This window comes from Camelus ferus, chromosome 23, assembly GCF_009834535.1.
Source record: "Camelus ferus isolate YT-003-E chromosome 23, BCGSAC_Cfer_1.0, whole genome shotgun sequence".
Taxonomy (NCBI): domain Eukaryota; kingdom Metazoa; phylum Chordata; class Mammalia; order Artiodactyla; family Camelidae; genus Camelus; species Camelus ferus.
This window is the reverse complement of record NC_045718.1, coordinates 10,142,490-10,164,501: the sequence shown is the minus strand read 5'-3', so window position 1 is coordinate 10,164,501 and position 22,012 is coordinate 10,142,490. Positions and strand designations below refer to the sequence as shown.

Genomic DNA, 22,012 nt, shown 5'->3' with positions numbered 1-22,012 from the left:
GGGGAAGGGGCGGGGCTCCCCGGCAGGCGCAGCCGTGCTGACCACGCTCCAGCGCGCGCACACGCGGTGCTGTGCGCAGGCGCAGCGCCTCTGCACCCGCCCACCGAGCAGCCGTCCTGGGCACAGGCGCGCTGCCCGGGGCTTCTGCCCGCGGCCCAGAGCCGGGGCGTTCGCGCCATTTTGCACCGGGAACTCTGGTCTGGAGGGCGGGGGCGAGGCTTCTGCGCACGGCCTCCTGTGAGCCAATGAAACTAGACCAGACACAAAGGAAAAGAAAAAAAAAAAAGGTTAGATTTCTTTATTACCCAGATTCTATTTTTTTTTCCCGGGGAATGGTGAATGGGCTTTGCTGGTGACAGATGTGCGGGAATGGGGATATTTTGTGAGGTCAGAAAACCCAGGAGAAGAGTGTGTTCAGCGGGGGTGACCAGAGGACACCCTGTTCCCGGAGGCGTTGGGCGTGCCGCTGGGGGGTGGGGGCTTGGCGGCTGTCCTCTGCGACCAGGGGAGAGGGAGTGACATCCCGGACCCGCACTGCTGAAGTCGGCGGAGACGGAGGCGCTGTGATGCAACAGAGCAGCCAGCGCTGATGCTTAAGCGCCCGGAGCCGCAGCGAGGTCACGATTACGGTGACGTCTGGCCTGGCTGCAGGGGCAGCCCAGAGGGTGTGAACCACAGGAAGTGGTAGAGATAGTTGCTAGAACATAGCACCCAGAGGGACAGGCAGCCCCCAAACTGCTTTTTAAAATGTACAAACAACAAAAAATGACAAGAGCGGAAGGGAGGAGGCTGAGAGTGATCACCCCAGCAACATGTTCCATCTCTTGCTCAGTCCCTGGACCTGAGCCCAACTTGTATCCGGAGTTCATTGATGAAGCGGTTGCCAGGTTCCTAGGAAGAACCCTGCAACCCCATGACAGGTGTCCACTGTGATGACTTGTCCTCCCCCCATGGGGCCATTTCCTTCAGTGAGAGGACACTGGGTAGACGTGAAGGTCTAGAGATTTTTGAGGTCTGGTGGATGCAGGGTCTGAACTGCCTTCACTAGGTAGATCTGAAGTGTCGTCGCTGTAACTGGGGAGAGTAACTGCCCGACAGCTCAGCTGCTGAACTCCAAATCCACCCCCATCTTCCCGCCGAAGCTGTGCTTCCCCCGCTGCTTCCAGCCAATGGCTGAGCATGGCAGCGATACGAAGGCAGGACCACTCCTGAGAGGTGTGGGACTTCTCCGAGAGGCCACTTTTGGCTCAAGGATCCCCAGGGCCTTGCCCACTCTGCTTAGGACTGCAGGGCTGACACTTCCACCAGCTTACCTGCCCTCTCTCCTTCCCTTGGCGTCTCGGCTTTATTGTCTGATGGTTCTCCAGGCCTCTCCTGGCTCCCTCTCCATTTTTTTTTCCTTACAAGTTGTCTCCTGAAATAAATTTTTGGCATTTTTTAAATGTGTGCTTTAATTTAAAATATGCATAACATAAAATTTATTATTTCAAACATTAATTTTTTAAAATTGTGGTAAAATACAGGACCATAATATTCAGAATTTTACACAGGCATTAAGTATAATCGCATTGCACAACCATTACTGCCATCTGTCTCCAGAACTTTTTTCATCTTCCCAAATTCCATTCCCGTTGCCCCGTCTCCCCTGCCCCAGGCAACTTCCTTTCTACTTTCTGTCTCTGTGACTCTGCCTACTCTGGGTATCTCATGGAAGTAGAATCATGCAGTATTTGACCTTTTGTGATTGGCTTATTTCACTTAACCAATAATGTCTTCAAGGTTCATCTACATTGCACGTGTGTCAGAATTTCCTTCCTTTTTAAGGCTGAATAATAAACATTGTATGCATGCGCCACAGTTGGTTTACCCACTCATCTGTCCATGGCTGCTTTTTGGCTACTGTGAATAATGCTTCTATGAACTTTGGTGTAAAAATATCTCTTCAAGAACCTGCTTTCAGTTCTGTTGGGTTTGCACCAGAAGTGACGCTGCTGGATCATATGGTGATTCAATTTAAATTTTTTGAGGAACCGGCATGCTGTTTTCCACAGGGGCTGAGCCACCAGCAGTGCACGAGGGCTCTAATTTTTCCACATCAGCAGCCTTTGCTATTTATTTAACAATAGCCGTCCTAATGGGTGTGAGGTGGTATCTCACTGTGGTCTTGATTTGCGTTTCCTTGATGTTTAGGGACGTGGGGCATCTTTTCATGGATTTATTGCCACTTGTACATCTTTTCTGAAGAAAAGTCTACCCCTTTTTAAATTGGGTTGTTTGTTTTTGTCACTTACTTGTAGGAATGCTTTATATTCTGGATACTACGTTTCCACAAGTCCCCACCCTCCAATGGTTTAAGATAATAATTTATTTCTCTTTCATGTATTTTTTTAAATTGAAATATAGTTGGCCTGGAATATTCTGTTAGTTTCAAGTGTATCACATAATGATTTGATATTTGCATACTTTATAAAATGATCACCACAATAAGTCTAGGAACCATCTGTCCCTGTACAAAGTTATTACAATATTATCGGCCATATTCCTTATGCTGTGTATTACATCCCTGTGACTTCCTCATTATATACCTGGAGGTTTGGACCTCTTAATCCTCTTCACCTAGTTCACCCTCTCACCCCTCTCACTTCTAGCACCTACCCTTTTGTTCTCTGTATCTATGTGTCTATTTTCATTTTGTATTGTTTTGTTTTGTTTTTTTTAGATTCCACACTTAAGTGAGATCGCACAGTATTGTCCTCTGTCTGACTTATTTTATTTAGCATAGTACCCTCTAGATCTATTCATGTTGTCAATAATGGCAAGGCTTCCTTTTTTTTTTTTTTTATGACTGAGAAATAGTCCATTGTCTTACATCTTCTTTATCCATTCATCTGTCAACACTTAAGTTGCTTCCATATCTTGGCAGTGAATAACTGTGTAATAAACATAGGGGTGCATGTATCTTTTTGTATTAATGTTTTAGGGTTTTTTTGGTAAACACTTAGGAGTGGAATTGCAGGATCATATGGTAGTTCTATTTTTAACTTTTTGAGGAGCCTCCACATTGTTTTCCATAGTGGTTGCACCAAATTACATTCACATCAACAGTGTAGGAGGGTCCCCCTTGTCCACATCCTCTCCAGCATTGTTAACTGTGTTCTTTTTGATGATAGCCATTCCAAGAGGCGTGAGGTGATATCTCCTTGTGGTTTTGATTTGCATCTCCCTGATGATTGGTGATGTTGAGCATCTTCGTATGTGTCTGTTGGCCATCTAATTTCTTGCATGTTTAATACCATCTTGGTTTCTGCTTCTTGGAGGAATTGTACCAACACAATTATCATGTTTCTGTTTGAGTGAGGACATTTATAGGAGCTAGGTGGCTAAGTGTGGAGTCACGGCTAAGTCTGGCTCACAATGGGTCTGGTCCACTGTGGAGACAATGGTCTGAAGATCCATCCAATAATCATTTCCCCTAGCCGTGAATGTATTACCAGCATTGTTGTACTTGGCAACTGGAGTAACGTTGGGTTCTAAGTCTGTGGGGTAAGAGCTGTTACAGTGATGAAGGCTAAGTGGAAAACTTTGTAACAAAGCCCTCTCCACTGAAATAATTAACCAAGAATATTATTGTCAGGAATAAAGCTCCATGAGCCCTCAGCCTCACATGTGTGCAATTAATTCAGCAGAATAAAAGAGCTACAATGTTAATATGGTCTGGATTCCAAGAGATTAATTTTATTTCCCTTTCTAAAAGTGCAAAAAATAGAGGAAAATTAAGAAAAAATAGTCCTCTGATATAAGAGATTATAAATGAAAAATACAACCTAAATCATACGTGTTTTATCAGTGAAAGAAATATGGTTAGAGAGAGGAAAACTTTACGTTAGTATTTCCTTGCTCAATTTGACCGACATACCAGATACTCATGGGTGTATTTTACCTCCATTGTGCCATGTGATTTTGCTTTCAATTTAAATTTCCACTGAATCGACTCTCTTGTGATAATGTGGAAATTTTTGTGCTATGAATGAATGCTACTTTTATTATTGTACTTCCCATTATCTTTGAATTCCTGTAACTGAACCTTATTAAACTTGTCCCTTGTACCATACTGTCACTTATTATTATTATATTCCTAAAACATTTAATCCTAGATACATACAGAACATCCCATCCCAAAGCAGCAGAATACACATTGTTTTCAGGTGCAAATGGAACATTCTCCAGGTTAGATCACAAGCTAGGTCATAAAACAAGTCTCAGTAAATTTAAGAAGACTGAAAATGCAATCATTAGGTATGTGAGGTATCTCATGGGGGTCTTTTTAGGAGCATGCATTTCACGGATGGATTTGACTGAGACTTCAAAAATATAATGGTATTATGTTCATCTTTCCCATTAATGTTTTGTGTTCTATTGCTGGGTACTTGACCCTTCCTCTGGAAACTTTTAGCCCTGTATCTCATAAAGACTCACAGTTGGCTTGAATTGGGGTCTGTAATAAGTAGGAGTTACAGGCATGCCATTTTCTCTCTGTTGCCATTGGGTGAGTTCTGTGAGCTGAGCTTTCTCAGGTTTCCATTAAACATACTCTGAAAATATGAAAATGAATATATGTCTGTATATGCATGACTGGGACATTATGCTGTACACCAGAAATTGACACATTTTAACTGACTATACTTCAATAAAAAATCATAATAAAATAAATAAACACACTCTGGTTTCTAGAACTAAAGGCTCATGGAGAACCTCATAGCAGCTTTCAAATATTTGTAATATTTTCTTATGTAAAAGATTTTAGGAGAGTTTGTGGAAATTAGAACTAGAAGCAGTAAAACAAAACTACAGGAAGAAATGTAGGTCTGTAATGAAAAAAAGGTTGGCGTTCAGAATTTTATAAACCTGCCTCTGGGAGGCAGTAAGGTGCAGAGATTGAAAACGACTTCTCATGGACTTCAAATCAACTACAACCATCGCTGTCCCTGTGACGTGTGCCTTGTTGCGTCATGTTGTTCCCTGATGTTCCAAAGTCAGACTTTCATTCTCTGTCAGGGACAAATTACGTCAAGAGCTATTTCTCAAAATATAGTTGTTATTGCTAAACATATGTGGCTTTGTTCTAAGACCTTGGGAGTCAACCTTAGAAATATTTGCTCCAGTGTTTGACAGCAGCATTGTACCTGGTCATAGACTCTTGAGTACAATTAAAGCTTCTGGATCGTAAGGACCCTTGCATTACATTTTTTGTTAGGTTTTCATTTGCTCTGGGACTCATTAAGTCTTCAGCCTTTTGGTCAATTCAGTAAATGGATGGGGAGCAGTGTACTTAGATACGGTATATGTTGCTTCCAGAATCAGAAGATATTTACCAAGCACTGCGCCTCTTTCTTAATGTAGACGGTGAAAAGGTGCAGGAACTTCTTCTCTTCAGAGAGGACAGATAGACGTGCTCAGTTCCACTGGATCCCCAGGGATTTTACTGGAGTGGCTAATCTCTGTATTTTAGTGGAACCCATACCTACCCCTCGGCACACAAGTATTTTATCAAGACACCTTGGACAGCTGCCACCACATGCTTTCTAAAGCCTATCAGCATAGTGTCGTCAGCGCAGGGACCAGCACGAACTCCGCTGGTGTGATGCGACAATGCACGCTTCTGTGGTCTCAGTAACAGCACACAGTCCGTGAGTTGTCACCACTCTGGGGCAAGACAGTAAAGCTGTCCTGCTGTCTGGCCAGGTGACAGAAAACCGCTGTTGTGTCTCCCCATTGTCAGCCAAGGAAAAATACCTACCACCTCAACAGCTGGCCTTCACAGGCCAACAGTATAAGTTTGTTCCAGGGAAGAGACACATCTGTAGCAGTTGCTGTAATTGGAGCGGTGGATTAACAGAAACAATGTTTTATATATTATATAAAACATTAAAATGTAGTAGACATTTTAGACAATTAGATACTGAAGTTTTTATTTCTTGAGTTTTTTCTCTGATGTATGTGTTCATTAATCTGAAAGTTTTCAGAGTAAATTATATTTGGTATAAATTATTTAAAAACACACCAACAACAGAAAAACAAAAAACAAAAACAACAAAATTATTAATAATTGAATTTAACATAAAGAAAATCAACACAATCTAGGGAACTTTCATGTCATCTGGTTCGTTGTCCTGTATGGCTCTGAGAGACTACTATGAATGGCTCTTTTTAATATCTATTTTGAAATGATAACTCAATGTGTATAAAAAATGTAATTCTCACAATATAAATTATATCTTTTTTGCTTTTATTTATTTTCTGATTATTTTTAGCACATATTCAAAGAGTTAAAGTTGTATCAAACAGGAAATGAACTTTAATTATCAATTTTAAGAAACACTAGTTTTAGGGCAGAGGTCGTTTGTTTATGTGTTCAATAGCAAAAAATCTGGTTGATATTTCTCTAGACATTTAATATAATGCAATTCCTTACAACAGAATGAGTTTCCCCTGCCTGGGAAAGATGAATATAGTCATTTACCTGTGCTGTTTTTTTGTGGAAATACACTTTAATCTGGTAATATTTTATGATCTAATGCTATGGTTTCTTCTACTGTACTTTGTTAAAAGGACTTCTAACTGGGTAGTTGGATTGTTAAATAATAATAATCTTTCATTTTCTGTGTTTTCAATTACCTTGCTTTCAATTACAACCCCTGGTCATAAAAATGCAAATTTAAGGTGCAAATTATATTCACTTTAAAATATATTCACAGCAGCTTTAGGTGAAAATGTAACTGCCTTTCAGCTAATGCCAAATGTAAATCATGCCACTTATAAAATGAGTATCCATAAATATTTTTAGAAAATGGAAATATGCACAAAGAAACTAACTCTGATCTGTCTGGAAACTGACATTTGTGAACGAAAAAGGGCGTGGATTGAAATTTAGATAAATTGAACACACTGATGAGCAGACACATAGCTTCAGCGACTCTTTGGACAGGCACAATGTTGAGCTGTTGCAAGAATACAAGTAATGGCTAAACATTAGAACAAAAGCTTCATAAAAAAGCCAAGTGTGTGGGCAACAAGAGGTGCTGTCAACAATACCCAAAATGGCTGTGCCAATTTAACAAACACTTAGTGGGGGAGGGTAGAGCTCAGTGGCAGAGCACGTGCTTAGCATGCACAGGGTCCTAGGTTCAATCCCCAGTACCTCTACTTAAAAAACTAACTAAATAAATAAACTTAGTTACCCCCCCAATCCCTTGTCAAAACAATAAGTAAATAAATTACCAAAAAAGCCCAAATATTTATTGAACACCTATTAGATGCTGAACTGTGTTGACACTAAGAATTCAAAAATGAAAAAGTCATAAAGTCTGTTTCTGAACAGCTTATTTATCTACTTAGAGAGAGAAGCATATAATAAATACTTAGAATTCAGTGTATAGCGATCAGATGTTAAGTTTATGGCCATTGTGGGGAGGGACTGACAGATTGCATGGAGAAGTTTGTAAAGGCTCCAAAGAGGTTTTGGATCTGAGCACTGGAAGATGCAAAACTATGGCAGACATACTGTTGCAGATACCTGAATCCTGTCGAGAGACCAAGCGACACTCGGAAGGTTGGAGAACTTAGGTTTATTACACCGGCTGGCTCAGAGGAGTTAACACTCCAAGCTCTGGACCCCGTCTGTAGATTTACACAGGCTTTTATAGGGTTTTAGGTTTCAATTAAGTTCGTGCCATATGCAAATGAGGCGTTAGAAATGGACCAGTCAGGAATGAGCTTTTGGGAACCAATGGAATTTTAGGGGTAAACGCAAATGAGGTGTTAGAAATGGACCAATGAGGAGTTAGCTTTGGGGAAACCAATGGAGTTTTAGGGGTAAGTTTCATTTTCCTAGAAGCAAGCTGTTTTACAGAAGCGCAAAAACGGGAAGGCAGTGGCCCTGCCTGGGAGGTCTTGCTGGTCCCTTTGTGGGTTTTTCCCCTTCAGTACTCCATGCCAGCATTTAGAAAGGTGTTTACATAAGGCATTAGAGGGGTGACATGATAAAGTGTGTCCCTTACACTCTTGCTGCAGAACCAATCACCCAAAAGTCCATCGGCTTTAAACAAAAATCACTTATTATTATAGGTAATGTATCTATAGTGAATATCTACAGAATTACCTTCCACAGAAAGGTAATTACTGTATTCTCTATTCCATGTGATAGCCTTACACCAAAGCCAGTTGTTTCTTTTCTAGACAAGAGCTCAGCAAACTATGGTCCACAGGAAAAAATCTGACCTGCTACCTGTTTCTGTAAATAAAGTTTTATTGGGTGACAGCCACGTCCATTCCGTTACTTAGTGTTTACGGCTGCTTTTACCACGGCAGGGTTGAGTAGTTGCCACAGAAGCCATACGGCTCTCAGAGCTTTTCTGCAAAAAACCCTCTAGACCAGTGCTGTCCAGAAGAACACTCCGTGGTGACGGAGATGGGGCTCACAGAGCGTGAAGTGCGGTCGCTGTGACTGAACAGCCGACTCGTACCTCTCATTTAGTTTAAATTAATTTAAGTTTGAATAACTCCACGCGGCCAGCAGCTGCATCTCAGCCCACCCACCCATTTCTGGACAATAAGTTCCCCGAGGACAAAGACGTGTTTTGGATTATCTTTTTTTACCCAATTATATTTTATCATGCCTACTCTACTAGCAGGCTCAATAACTGTCTCAACAAAATTTTTGTATTTGTGTGTGCGTGTTTAATGGAGGCACTGGGGGTTGAACCAGGACCTCATGCGTGCTAAGCATACGCTCTCTATACCCTCCCCCTCAACAAATATTTATTGAGTTAAATTTATCATGGTTGTTTTTCCCTTACTTTAGGCAAACTTTATGGAAGACGTAAAGCTAAAATATTTCTCCTGGGAGAACTAGGATTGGGCTCTGCTCAGACACCCATTGGGTTCTTCCCAGTATCTCCAAGTGTTCTGGTCTGTGGGAACTTTGCTCTCTGAAGGAGCAGCTGTTTTTGAGGGTCTGGTCCATAGCACGGAAAATCCCACTAAGGCTTTGCCACTCTCTCAGATGCTGGACAAGGCACTGCCCCTCCAGAGTCCCCTAGGAGGAAAGGTGACTCCTCAGGAAAGAAGAGCTTGCTTGGGACCACAGGGCCAGGCTGTGAGTTTCCACACAGTCGTATCCCCCAGAGCTGAAGTCAGCCTCCTCTGTGCTGGCTGCAGCAACCCCAGAACTGCACTTCTCTGTCTCTCCAAGACTCAGACTCAGCACTGGAACTGATTTTTCATGCTCTTCCTTTGTCCCGGCATGGAAGCTTTATTTCTAAACCCTTATCCCTCTGCGCTATCCCTGGACCTTGGGAGGAACCAATCCATTTTTAACCCCCTACAGCTCTAGCAGACTTTGAATCTCAGAGAGTAGAAGTTGGGGTGCAGGTCATTCCTTCTTGGGGGTGTTTAATGCAAATTGATTTTTTTTTTTTTTTTTGTATTCCAAGGGGAGGGGCAGCCTTGTCAAATCAGACAAAAGATGCTTGAAGTTTCCCCAAGGCAGGGGCTTTCTTGCCTACATTTGCATAACTAAATGGTATCACTCAGAAGACCTCAGAAGAGCAAAGTTTGCTTGGAGGCAAATTTTTTTTTTTTTTAAGTCTGTATTACAGATGCTTTAATGGGTGAAACTTGGCTGGTTCTTCTGCTCTAGGGAGGGGCGGGCTGATAGAAGCGAGGAAAGAAGAAAAAATTAAAGAAGTAGAGGAAAGAAAGAAAACTAAAAGTGCTTTCGCTTAATGAGTCTATGTATGTTCAGCTTTTTCTCTGTCATTCAGAGAGAATATTGCTAATGTTTTCTTCACATTTTTTTAACCAAATACACTTGATACACTGATGGTGTCTGAAACTGCACAGATATACATGCATCTGTTCCTGCGTGAGATTGTAATACTGACTGAAATAAAGGTAGTGTGGATTGTGGGTTTATCTTCCACTATCCTTTAGAATTCATGACCCCAGCATCTCCAAACTTATAATTGGACTTGAATCCCTGAGGCACTTGTTTTCAGTTTTCCCCTCTTGTTGTGTTTTTATTTCTTTATTGAAAACCTTAGATGCAGTCTATCACTGGTTCATTGATGGGCAACTGAAGAGTTGACCTGAAAAAACCACGAGGAGATACCACCTCACACCTGTTAGAGGGCTTTTATCAGAAAGACAGGCGGTGGTCAGGATGCGGAGAAAAGGGCACCTTTGGGCAGTGCTGATGGGGTGGCAAATTAGCGCAGCCGCTATGGAGAATAGTGTGGAGTTTCTGCAACAAAATTAAAACTAGAACTGCCGTGTGATCCAGCCATTCCACTTCTGGGTATTTTTCCAAAGAGAATAAAATCACTACCTCAAAAAGATACCTGTACCCCCATTTCACTGCAGCGTTGTTTGTAATAATCGTGTGGAAACAATCTAAGTGCCCATGAGCAGATGAAGGGATAAAGAAGATGTAGTATATACAAATAAAATGGAATATTCCTCAGCCATAAAAAAGAAGGAAATCTTTCTATCTGTGACAACATGGATGAACCTGGAGGGCATTATGCTAAGTGGAACAGCTCAAGCAGAGAAAGACCAATACTGTACGATCTCGCTTGTATATGGAATCTAAAAGATATAACATCCAAACTCACAGAGAAAGAGATCGGATCTGTGGTTATCAGAGGAAGAGGGTTGAGGCAGGAGGCACTGGAGGAAAGTTACAGCGTCCAGCTGTTAAGATGAAGTTCTGAGGGCATGACGTACGGCCTGCTGGCTGCTGTCCACGCTGCTCTTCGGTGCCATCGGAGGTTGTTATGAGAGTAAATCCTAAGGACTCGCACCACAAGGAAAACTTCTTTATCTTTTTATTGTGTCTATATGAGAACAGTGGATGCGAACTGAACTTACAGCCGTGATCACTTCACAATATATTATGCGCCGGTCAAGCCGTCATGCTGCACACCTTACGCTTATGCAGTGGTGCATCTCAATTATATCTCAATTAAACTGGGGAGGAAAAGCATCCTCAAGTAATTGTATATTTTTTGTCAGTAGGTTTTTTGGTCTTTTTTTGAAAAAAAAAATGTGCTTGTGAGTCTTCTTAGCATAATGTTTTACTTAGTTGATACATGATGTGTGTTTAATATGTTAAATACTAAATCATAATTTCTGTCATTTCTTTGGTCTTCAAGTACAAGTTTTATGTGTGTGTCTGTGTGTCTGTGTGCTTTAAACTATTCTGACATACTTCAATGAGAACTGCTGAAAATACAGTGTTAAAGAAAAGAACTGTCAGCCCAGAAGCACTGCTGTAAACTCACTGCGCATTTATTGAATCAACCTTTATACGTGTGTTGGTTTTGCAGGGAGAACCTTACACAGCGCCACAAGCTGGATGGCTTAAACGACAGACATGTGTTCTCTCACAGTTCTGGAGGTAAGAAGTCCAATATCCAGCTGTCAGTAGGATTGGTTCCTTCTGAAGATTTTGAGAGATAGTGTTGCACGCCTGTCCCCTGGCTTCTGCTGAAAACCTTGGCCTCCCTTGCCTGGTAGATGGTTTACCACACAGTCTGCCTCTGTCTTCACAGGGAGATTTCCTCTCGGTCCGAGCCTCTTCTCTTCTTAGAAGGCATTAGTCATGTTGGCTTCAGGTCCACCCTAATTCGATCTGACCCCCTCTTAAGTTGATAACACCTGCCAACAGCCTGTTTTCAAATCGGGTCACAATCACGGGGATCAGGGTTAGGACGTGAACACGCCTTTCTGGAAGACGCAGTTCGACCCACAGCAGTAGGCAACACTGCACTGTTGTGGTTACTTTTAAGTTTGTAGTTGGCTTTGACATATGTTTTCTCATTTGATTTCAGATGTGTCACTTCTTTGACAGTATGTCTTCTGCCTCATGATGATATGAAAGAAATGATTATGACTCATGTGTTTCGTGTTTAATCCTAGAACCATTAATATTTACTGTTGGTACCTGCTTAACTAGTTACCCCAATGCAACGTGAAGTTGTTTAAATAGTCTGAACATTTACATCAAAATGTTAATCACCTGATACTCCAATTTAACTCTTCCGAATCTCTCTCAATCTCTGGTTGGAATCGCTCAATATAGGAACTGGACAATTACATTATTTTCAATTTCCTTATTCTTAAATATCCCAAAGCCATGTAGGCTTTAGGTTAAATTTCCTGTCTTGTTGCAAAGATGGCTTTCTTAATAGCGCAGGATCTTGGTAAGTGCTCAGACACAGGAAAGACTAGCTGTGTGGTAGGAAGGGCACAGGCTTTGGCAGGACTCGGATTCAAGCCTTTGTTCTGCTACTATGAACTTTTCAACCTTGAACGAGTCATTCAACCTCATCTGTAAAATGGTGCCAGCCATTAGGAGCATGAAGTGACACCAGCTAGTGTCCTTTACTAGCTTACGTGCTATGCTAGCAACGTCTGTAGCATTCGTTCCATGCCAAGCATTATTCTTGGTGCTTTATATATGTTAACTTTAATTTTTACACAACATACCTATGAATTAAGTACTATTGTTACGCTTGTTTTAAAGAGGGGCAACTAAGACGCAATGCAGTTTAGCAGCTTCCCCACGGTCAATTAGCTAGTTGTGACACAGCTGGAATTTGCACACCAGCATTTTGGTTTCAAAGTTCACACTCTTAATAACACCATCCTGCCTTTCCAGTAAGTCATTTACTGCAGAGCCCAAGCCAGTGGTCTGTGTGACTTTTGGCCATTCGCGTGGAGAAGCCTTCAGACACCTCTTGGTATCTGTGAATTAATGGAAATTTGGTTTTTACTGGAAAACTAGAGCAATCAAAGCACTGAAGAGCCTAAATTCAGAAAAAAAGATTTTACATTTTAGGAAAAATCAAGCATGGTATCTTTGGAAGAACGTGTAAAGTGTTCTCTGCCTCTGACCAGTACTGTTTTCTTTTTAATTAATTTAATTTTGAAGATGCCCAACTTCCGCCACGTCTTTTGTGAGTGGCCACCAGGAGGGGGTCGTACAGTATTCAATATGGACTGATGAATATGAGTGTGTGCGCGTGTGCACATGGGGGCGTCGGGAAGGATATACAGTTTGCATGGAGAATGTTTAAATCACCCTCAAAAGTTTGGAAGTATTCAGCAAGACTTAAGTGGCCTGATAACCTACAGACAGAACAGATCAGGAAGACACCCTCTTCACAGACACAAGAGACTGGAAAGGAAATTTACCTGGAAGTGGCAGCCTCGCGGCTCCGCTGAGCAGCCGTAGAGCTGAGGCTTGCTTGTTTCAGCGCAAGGAAGGGTTAACTTCTGGCTCCTGGCACTAGACAGCGGTGGCCGCTATCTGAGGGGGGCCGCGGCAGTCTGGTGGGAGGTTAACTCAAGGGTCTGGCACGCACGAACGGGAGGCTGTGCGAAGCCCCAGTCTCACGGCTGATAACTTATCTCTCCTTCCCCGGAAGCCCGATCGTGGTATTTAAAATATCGTCAGAGTAAATTTTGTTTGTGATACTTTGGAGGTATTTATGCAGATTTAAGTCTTTTAAAAGTTTAAGTTAGGTTGTATTTCAAACTAACCAAAACATACAGAAGATAAAATGACACTCAGTTAGATGTAATAGATGTTAAACCACCTAGTGAACAGATTGTTTTTCTTGTTTTTTCCCTTCCTTCTCCTCTAAAAAAAAGTATATAAAATTTCAAGCACATAGAAGGAGAAACAACAGTCCTGTTTCACCTGTATCTCTACCCATGTGCCCCAGCAGCCCCCTCCAGATCATTTGCAAGCAAGTCCTAGCCATCATTCCATTTCATCCATGCATTTTTTGAACATTAGTATGTAAAAAATAAAGATTATTTAAACATACCCACAATATCATTAGTTCACCTAAATAATGGATATCTTCCCGTGTACCTTCAGTTTTCAAATTTTCCCATTTTCTTCCTTAATTTTTAACAGCCTATTTGTTTGAGTCAAAAACCAAAGTAATGTTCTTACATTGCAATCGATTGATAGATCTTTTTTCATCTGTAGATTTCTCACCCTGCTCTCTGTCGCCTTCCTTGTAATTCATTGGTTGAAGAAACCCGCACTCCAGGTTTTGCTGACTGCATCCCAGTGGCCCCATTTAACATTGTCCTTTGTCCCTGCTTTTCCGTGAATTGGGAGTTGGGTCTAGAAGTTTAAGCAGATGTAAGTCCTCTTTTTTAGCAAGTATATTGCACAGGTATCTTGCATATTTCTATCAGGGGCACATCATGTCGGCTTTTCTTTCTTTGTGATTAATGCTCAGATTATCATTTTCTCTTTAGAAATAAAATGTTACAGACGCAGTTAAAGTTCCCGCCCACCTCTCATTCCCTCCCCAGAGGTAACTCCCATCTTGAACTTCGTGTGTTTCAAATCTAATTTCATAAACTAGATTTAAAATATGTTTGTGTGTTTTAAATTTTTGCACAATTAGTACCATACTGCATGAAAGTATTTGCAGCTTCTTTGGGGATTGATCTATGTTGATAAATGAGGATCTAATTCATCTTATTTTATTTTTAACCAATTTTAATATGGCATTATGTGAATGGACCCAAGTTTATTCATCAGTTTGTCTCATTGTGAACAGATATGTTGTTTCCACTTCCTGTGTTCTCTCGTGCCTGAACCCTCGTGCTTCTGTGCTCAAGTTTCTCCAGGATTGGCACCAAACAGGGAAATTTCCAGTTTGTAGTGAACTACTGGAGCTGGCTTGGGCTGGCTTATGAGAGCCTGTTGTTAAAATTTTCAAAAATTTTGTGAACCAGATTTTAACCACAGACATCATTAAAGGTTAAATTATATAAACTTACAGGTTAATTACATTAAAAACAAAAGTAATAAATACCCAAGGCTCGCTGACCAATGGCTTTGCTGTGACTGACTGAGCTCCCGTTGTCCGTGCTCCCGCTGTTCTGCCCGAGGTTGTTTACACCTGCTTCATCTGCACGGAGGAGACACTGCACAGCAGTGTCCTCCTGCTGTCTCCTCCCAGCGCTGCGCTGAGTGGTACCACACTGGCAGCTTGAAGTCAGTCGTGGTGGGAGTGTTCATGCCGCAGAAATTGGACATTACTGCAAATCAGGACTCAATTTATTGTTCTGATGATGGTCTAGACGTAAGAAAGTAAAGGGGGAAGCATTCATAATGCAGACTGATCTGAAAAACGTATTATGTCTGCAGCCTTTATTGTGAAGAGCCCCCAAAGTGAGGAGGGCTTCTTCCAGCCTTCAGGAACCACCGTCCAGTAGCACATCCAGAGTCGCAGTAAATGGTCACATTAAAGTCCGTGGAAAGCGATGCGCTTGTCAGTGAAAGGGCACCATTTAGAGGCTGAACGCACACCGCACCCGAAAGTAAGCTCCTCGTGGATTAAAGCTCTCAATACACAATTAGTTTTCTTTTCAGAGGAAACGTAAGAGAATATTTTTGTGGCTGAAAGAGGAGACGGCACCCAGATCCATTCTGGAGGAAGATGTCATTGGCGGGCCACCGGCACTCTGGGCAGCTGTCAGCCCCCAGCCGGCAGCTCTGTCTGCACCCAGCTCAGCTTTTGACCCAAGTGCACACGTTCTCGAGGGGGCCACCAACCAAGGACTGAGCAAGGTGGTAATTCCAGCCACTTCCACCCAACCAGGGACTCCTGGGATGGGCCGTCTTTGCCAGGACTTCCCGTCAGGCTGGTGGCGTCGCTGTCAAATCTGCATCGTGGCCTGATAGACCCCTGCCCAGTCCTGCTTTCTTGTTCTTTCTTTCGTAGGCGTTATGCCCCAATAAAACCTCTGCACACCTGGCTTCATCTCAGGGTCTGTTTCTCCTTGGGGAGCCCAACTGCAATGCTCTTTATGACTGACTTAGAAAAGGGTTTTCCTTTATGAGTTAAACAGTTCTGCAGTGCAAGTCCATCCTATTTTTGTTGGAATTACTGATCATGTTATAGTATGGCTTGTATTCAATTCCTCTGAGTTTGGAATTCTGAACCCCAAATTTAGACTGGGTTCTAAACACTTGTATTTGCCAAAATGTTAAGAGTGGTTGCCTTTGGGTGGTGAGATACTGGCTAAAAATGTTCTATTTGCATATCCGTGTTTTTTCTTTGCTTTACAGCAAACTTATTCTACTTCTATATGAGTTATGCAAAAAAGTATATTTCTTTGCTATGAGTGTTTGCAGCGGTGGCTGGGAGCTTAATCATTAATTCTACTTAATTAAGGAAACATTGTTGAGAACCTACAAGTTGTCAAGCCTTGTTCTAAAATAGCAGGAGAATTAAATACGAGGAAGGTTATCCTTGTTCCCAAGGGTCCTACAATCGAGAACAAGACAGGAGATACTTTGCAGGGCTGTTTTGCTCAATTGATTGTATTTTATTCTAATTTGTTTTGGTCAAATTAATTTGTGGAGAAACTTTTTGTTTCAGTTTTAGGTGGTAGCAACATTGCATCTGGAAACAACCTCTGCATTTACTTAAGGGAAGAGGTCACTCTTTTCTGGTGAAAAGTCACGGGGTCTTTCTCACTCTATTTCAAAATAGCAGTAAATTTGGGTCTGTTGTGCGAGAGGGACAATTTCTTCCCGGACGAGGCCGGTTCGCTGGCGCTCCCCTGTGTGCGCCAGCCACGTCCCCGTTAGCAGGGGGGACTATAAATAGAAAGTCTGCACAAAAACACAGGGATGCTCCTCTTCTGAGGCCCTTTTCTTCATCTCCCATAAGATTAAGCCCTTTCGGTCCTGCAGTGACAAGGTGAGCCCCATATGATTAGAAATGAGAGAAGGAACGAACACTGCAGCCATGCTTGGCCGTGAAAGACGACAAGTTTTTAAAGAACTATTTAGATTCATGAGGAATGAGGAATGTGCAGGAATGAAAAGGAAACAGTTGTGTTCTAAAACTTGGAAATCAGCTGACCCCAAATCCCTTATGACAGAGAGAAATATGTGTCTGATGAGGCCAGTGGCACTAGACTAAACTGAGTGATAGTGATGATTTAGAGCCTGGCGTTGCAAAGTTTGTAGTTTTGAGTGTAAATTGTAACACCCCCACATGCACTGGATGTGAATCAGGAAAGATGCTCTAACTCATCTCAGCCAACCTTCAAAGGAAAGCTAATCAGAAGGCGGGCTGGGGGAGAGGAGAGGGGCCTGGGCTCATGCGTCACCTGTCAGGGCAGTAGTCTCCGAATCTCGTCTCTCCAAACAGAAAAGATTGCTTATTGTTTTCCTTGCAGACCTATCACACATCTGGCAATGACCCAAAAACTCAATTTATTCTCTCAGGTTTTAGAACCAGAAAAAGACAAAGAAGAGCCTTTTTTCATGGTCACTCAGAGGAAATGGGATGAAAATCTGGTGCAGCTGTAGGAAGAAAGGAAACCCCTCGAAGCCTGAGAAGACGTGCGCCCGATGTCTGCGTCTGCGCCTGCGCCGCCGCCGAGCGTGAAGCGGAGGGCCCTGAGCCAGAGCACCAGTGTAACTAGTTCAAGGGCCACCTGCTCTAGTTGCATTTCGCTGCATTTTGTCGAAAGTCTCCTGACCAGTGTCCACTGAAGAAGAACACACAACGTAAAAGGTGTGAGTCGAGTTTATTCGGTATCTTACTGGGAGCCAGGCGCTCCGCAGCTCTGAGACTCTTCCTACAAGGTTGGCGGGGCCGGGGCGGGGTGGGGGGGGACAGCCAGGCCAGGGGCACACGTGCGACCAGCATGCGTCTTGGTAGAAGGTCGTCACAAGGCTTGTCACAAGGAACAGACATCTTAGCTAAAGCTTTTCGTGCTTTTCTAAGGATGGAAAGAGGTGAGAACCCAGGTTCATAAAACGTTTCTCCTGAAAACATTACCGACCGGAAGGCCTGTCCTGCCAGTTCTCCCAGAGCACCGAGTGCCTCGCTCCTGACCTCCGCCCTGGGCGCCTGTCGGCTGTGCTGAAGGTCAGGGGCTGCCGTGGACAGTGACTCAGTCCTTGCTCGGACTGATGGTGGCTTTCTTTTGTTGGCACCAGATAATTGGGGAAGAGGCAGTTATGCCAAGCCATGAGTCCCTGGGAGCTTCCCGTGGGGCTCACGGGGATTAAAAGGGTATCCTCTCACATGGCCAGGCGTGACATCTCAGAGTCCAGGGCCTGAGACCCTGACAGGCCCAGGGACTGCCCTTCACCCCTCTGCAGGCTGCCTCCACCTCCCAGGCCCGGAGCCTCCCCTGGAGGTTCGCTCTTTCCTGATCCCTTACTTAGCAAAGCGCGTGTCTTTCGTCTAGTTGACGCTTTTTCCCCCCCACATCCTTGTTTATCTGAAAAGCAAATATATCTTGTCTTGCTGGCCTATTATTATGTAATTGACAACATTTCTTTTTGTCTTGGGGGTAAACAATGGTTCCTTGTATAACAGATTAGATAAATAATAAAATAATAATAATAATATCAGCTCCATTTTTGAGGACCTGCTTTGGACCAGTCACTGTGCTCAGTGCTTTGCAGTTAGTGTTTATGTAACGCAACTCTCACAAAAAATGTATGACGATTAGCTTTATCTCCTGTCTCTGAGAACAGACTGGGAGACCCTTACCTTAAGAGAAGCAAGGGCTTCCAGAATCTGGGTCTATCTGGATCCAAACTCTATTCTCCTTCCACTATGTGATGGCTCCTCTCGGGACAACAACAGCTGCTTTTTATCCAGCTCAAATGATGATGATGATGATGATGATGATGATGATGATAATAATAATAATAGCATAATTATGATTGCAGCAAATACTCATGTGGCTTTTATACAACGTGTGTCTGTATAAATATATATCAACGTGTGTGTATATATATCCTCATTTAATACAACACACCTCCATAAAGTCCCACTTGCCACTGTTACCCTCATTTCACAGAAGAGGACACTGAAGCACAGAGATGCTGCCCGGGGCCCAAGGGGACACGGCTCCTCCGGAGCAGAGGCAGAGCTGATTTAGGCAGGCGCTGGGCTCAGGGTCTGGACAAACCCACCTCGCTCCCACACCGGGGTTAACAGTCAACACTGGGGAGCTCTCCTGCCAATAAGAGCTCACAGCCAAGCATCCACAGGCTTTGAGAACAATCCACTCACCTGCTTTCAAGAAGCAGATCAGTTTATATTCTAGTTCATTATCTTTTTCCCTCAGGACCCATATGCCTCAATAGAGAGGCTCTGTGTAGGTTGCAAAAGAAATGTATATAATGCTAGTCCTTCAGAGGATTTTACTAAAGTGCCAGGGTGTAAATGCATCAAAACAGCAGAGAAAATTATAGGGTAAAAGAAAATGGAACTAACATATTTTGTACTTAACGTGTGCTAATAATTATTTTTTTATGTTACACCTGTAATCCTCTGAGCAATCTATCCTTCATCTCTCGATACAGACGAAGATGCTAAATCAAGGGAGACATGTGAAATAATGTGGACAGAGTCACATCAGTAGTGACAGAGCAGGTCTGTCTGTGGCCAAAGTCGTGACATGCTTGGCAGCTGAAACTTACAGGGTCAGTGAGGGGAAGGGTAGGAGGAGAGAGAAATCTGAGTTGGAACAGAATCTGGGCCCCTGTGGTGGGCTTGACTCAGTCTCAAGGAGAAAGGGGGTTTTCTGGGAAGGTACAGACACCATATGAGGAAAAGCAAAGAGTAGGAGGAACCTGCCATGTTGAGGAGGACCGTGGCCCCACAAGGGGTGAAGCTGTTTTGCACAAAGGGGAAGTGAGCTCAGCTAACATTTTATTTCATGATGCTCAGCTTTAAAAGACCACATAGCAAGTCTGAAGGTGATGAGAAGAAGTGGGGGGCCATTCATGCAAGTCCCCAAGGAGGGTCCGAAGGCGGATATCCTAACTCATGAAATGAAATGCTTAGTGAGTGAATGTGAGCAAGCCCATCCATTCAGCCACTGCTGAGATCAATGGAAATTTTACAGTTGCATTTCAAAACCTGGCAAATGACACAGACAGCTTGGCCAAGCTTTAACCACAAATCCGTCACCTTTAAAAAAACAGCCAAATGTTAGCCACTATATATAAAAACAGGTAAAAAAAAAAAATTCTTCTGTAAAGCACAGGGAACTATATTCAGTATCTTGTACTAACTTTTAATGAAAAAGAATATGAAAATGAATATATGTGTGTGTGTGTGTATATATATTTATATATATTTATATAAATCTATATATATATATATATATATATATATATATATATATATATATATATATATATATATATGCATGACTGGGATATTGTGCTGAACACCAGAAATTGACACATTGTAACTGACTCTACTTCAATTAAAAAAAAAAAATAGTAGCCAAAGATCTGCAAAATAATGCCCAGGCAACTGAAAAAGCCAGCATGTGATTTACAATATGCCACAGCATTCGAAGAGCCTTGGAAGGAGGTTTGCATAAACCTCATGAAGACAATGATTTAGAGGAAGGAAAGGAGCCACCCGTGTGGGCAGAAGTGGGAAAGGTTATTGCAAAAACAGCCTGTCTGCTCTTGAGTGGAGAGAAACCAGAAGCAGGGAGGCTCTGTAGTCAATCAGCATGTCTAAGTGACACTATCACCCTAAAAAATGCAGGTCAACCCAGCACTTTTCAAAGTTAAAATGGATTTTCCCTTTCTTCCTCCCTCCTTCCCCAGCTCAGGGCCCCCGCACCACCGTCCTCCGTAATCACGACAGGACAGAGCCTGCAGCGAGCTGGAACTGAGATTTGGAACAGAGCGCTGTAAAAATCAATGCGCCAGCTGGAGCAGAAAGTCCAAGAAACATAAATTTCTTGGAAAATGACCCTGGTTTTTGGCAATTATTACTGTGAATGAGAATACTTAACAATCTCAACCCAGAACAAAGTAGCAGGATTTTTTTTTTCCCCTCCAAACTCCTCTGCAATGTGTTTTACTCTTGTGTTCATCCCTGACTCACAACTGCAAGGAAGTTTTAATAATGCTGACTCCCGTGTGACTTTGAAGGGGTCTGTGCTATAAAACGATGTCAGACTTTATTGTTCACTGTTTATTATTGAAAATCTAAACCTTTGATTTTCTCACTCTGAAGATTTTTCTTTTGAAGAAAGAATGTTGTCCATGTATTTTCATGGAATGTTTTAAAAATAAAAACAGTAATAGTGGGGTGTATGTATCTTTTTGAATTAATTCTTATTTTGTAGTTGGCTTTTTTCCTTTGATAACTATGTAAGTTTAAAAAGCTAAAGCTCTAAACGTTCTTAGAAACAATGTGCAGTACATATATGCAAATTTTAAAAAATATGTGCAGTATATTGTGTATATATATTTACATGCAACATATTGTATATGTGCAGTCAAATTGTAACAAGTCCACCTAATGAAACTGAAAGATTAAAAAAAATAAAAACACAATCAACTTAGCATCCACAAGTGTTCACAGTGCAAACATTTCCATTTTAGGTGTGGTATTAGTATAGCAAGTCGGCCTAACCTAGAACCTCCAGTAATCAGGACCCCTCAGGGTAGACAAGAGAGGCCAGTGACAAGTGACATCCTTTGGGCATTTTGCTGACTTATTCCTTTGGGCAGCGTACAGTAGGGACCCTGAATAATTCCACCTTATTCTATAGTAAATAAATTGTGTGAATCCTAGGATCTTTCTCCTGCAGAGTTCTTCCTTAAAAGTTTAGAAATAATTTTTTGTGACCTGGAGTTTGGGCAATTAGAATAAACGTCCCGTTTTTTCAATGTAGGGAATTTATTTTTTGCCTCCATGTATTCTTGGATTCTCTCCATTGACCCGTAAAAAGCAAATGGTGAATATATGTGGAAATAACTTAAGAATGGGAACTCCTTTTGTAGTTAAAGACCTGAGTTATACTCACAGCCTTGCCATTTAACACTTTGGTCTTGGGCAACCTAAACCTCTGAGCCTCAGTTTTGTTTTTATTTTTTATTTTTTTTATTTAACTTGCTTATTCAAGC

General features: G+C 42.2%; 1 long non-coding RNA gene across 1 annotated transcript; it reads left to right on the top strand.

Annotated features, from left to right (window-relative positions):
• Positions 1 to 22: 22 nt before the first annotated feature.
• LOC116659347 lies at positions 23 to 21,186 on the top strand. The gene is made up of 4 exons (XR_004314697.1): positions 23 to 287; positions 11,385 to 11,455; positions 17,333 to 17,624; positions 20,702 to 21,186. It is a non-coding gene; the product is annotated as an uncharacterized LOC116659347 (long non-coding RNA).
• Positions 21,187 to 22,012: the final 826 nt, after the last annotated feature.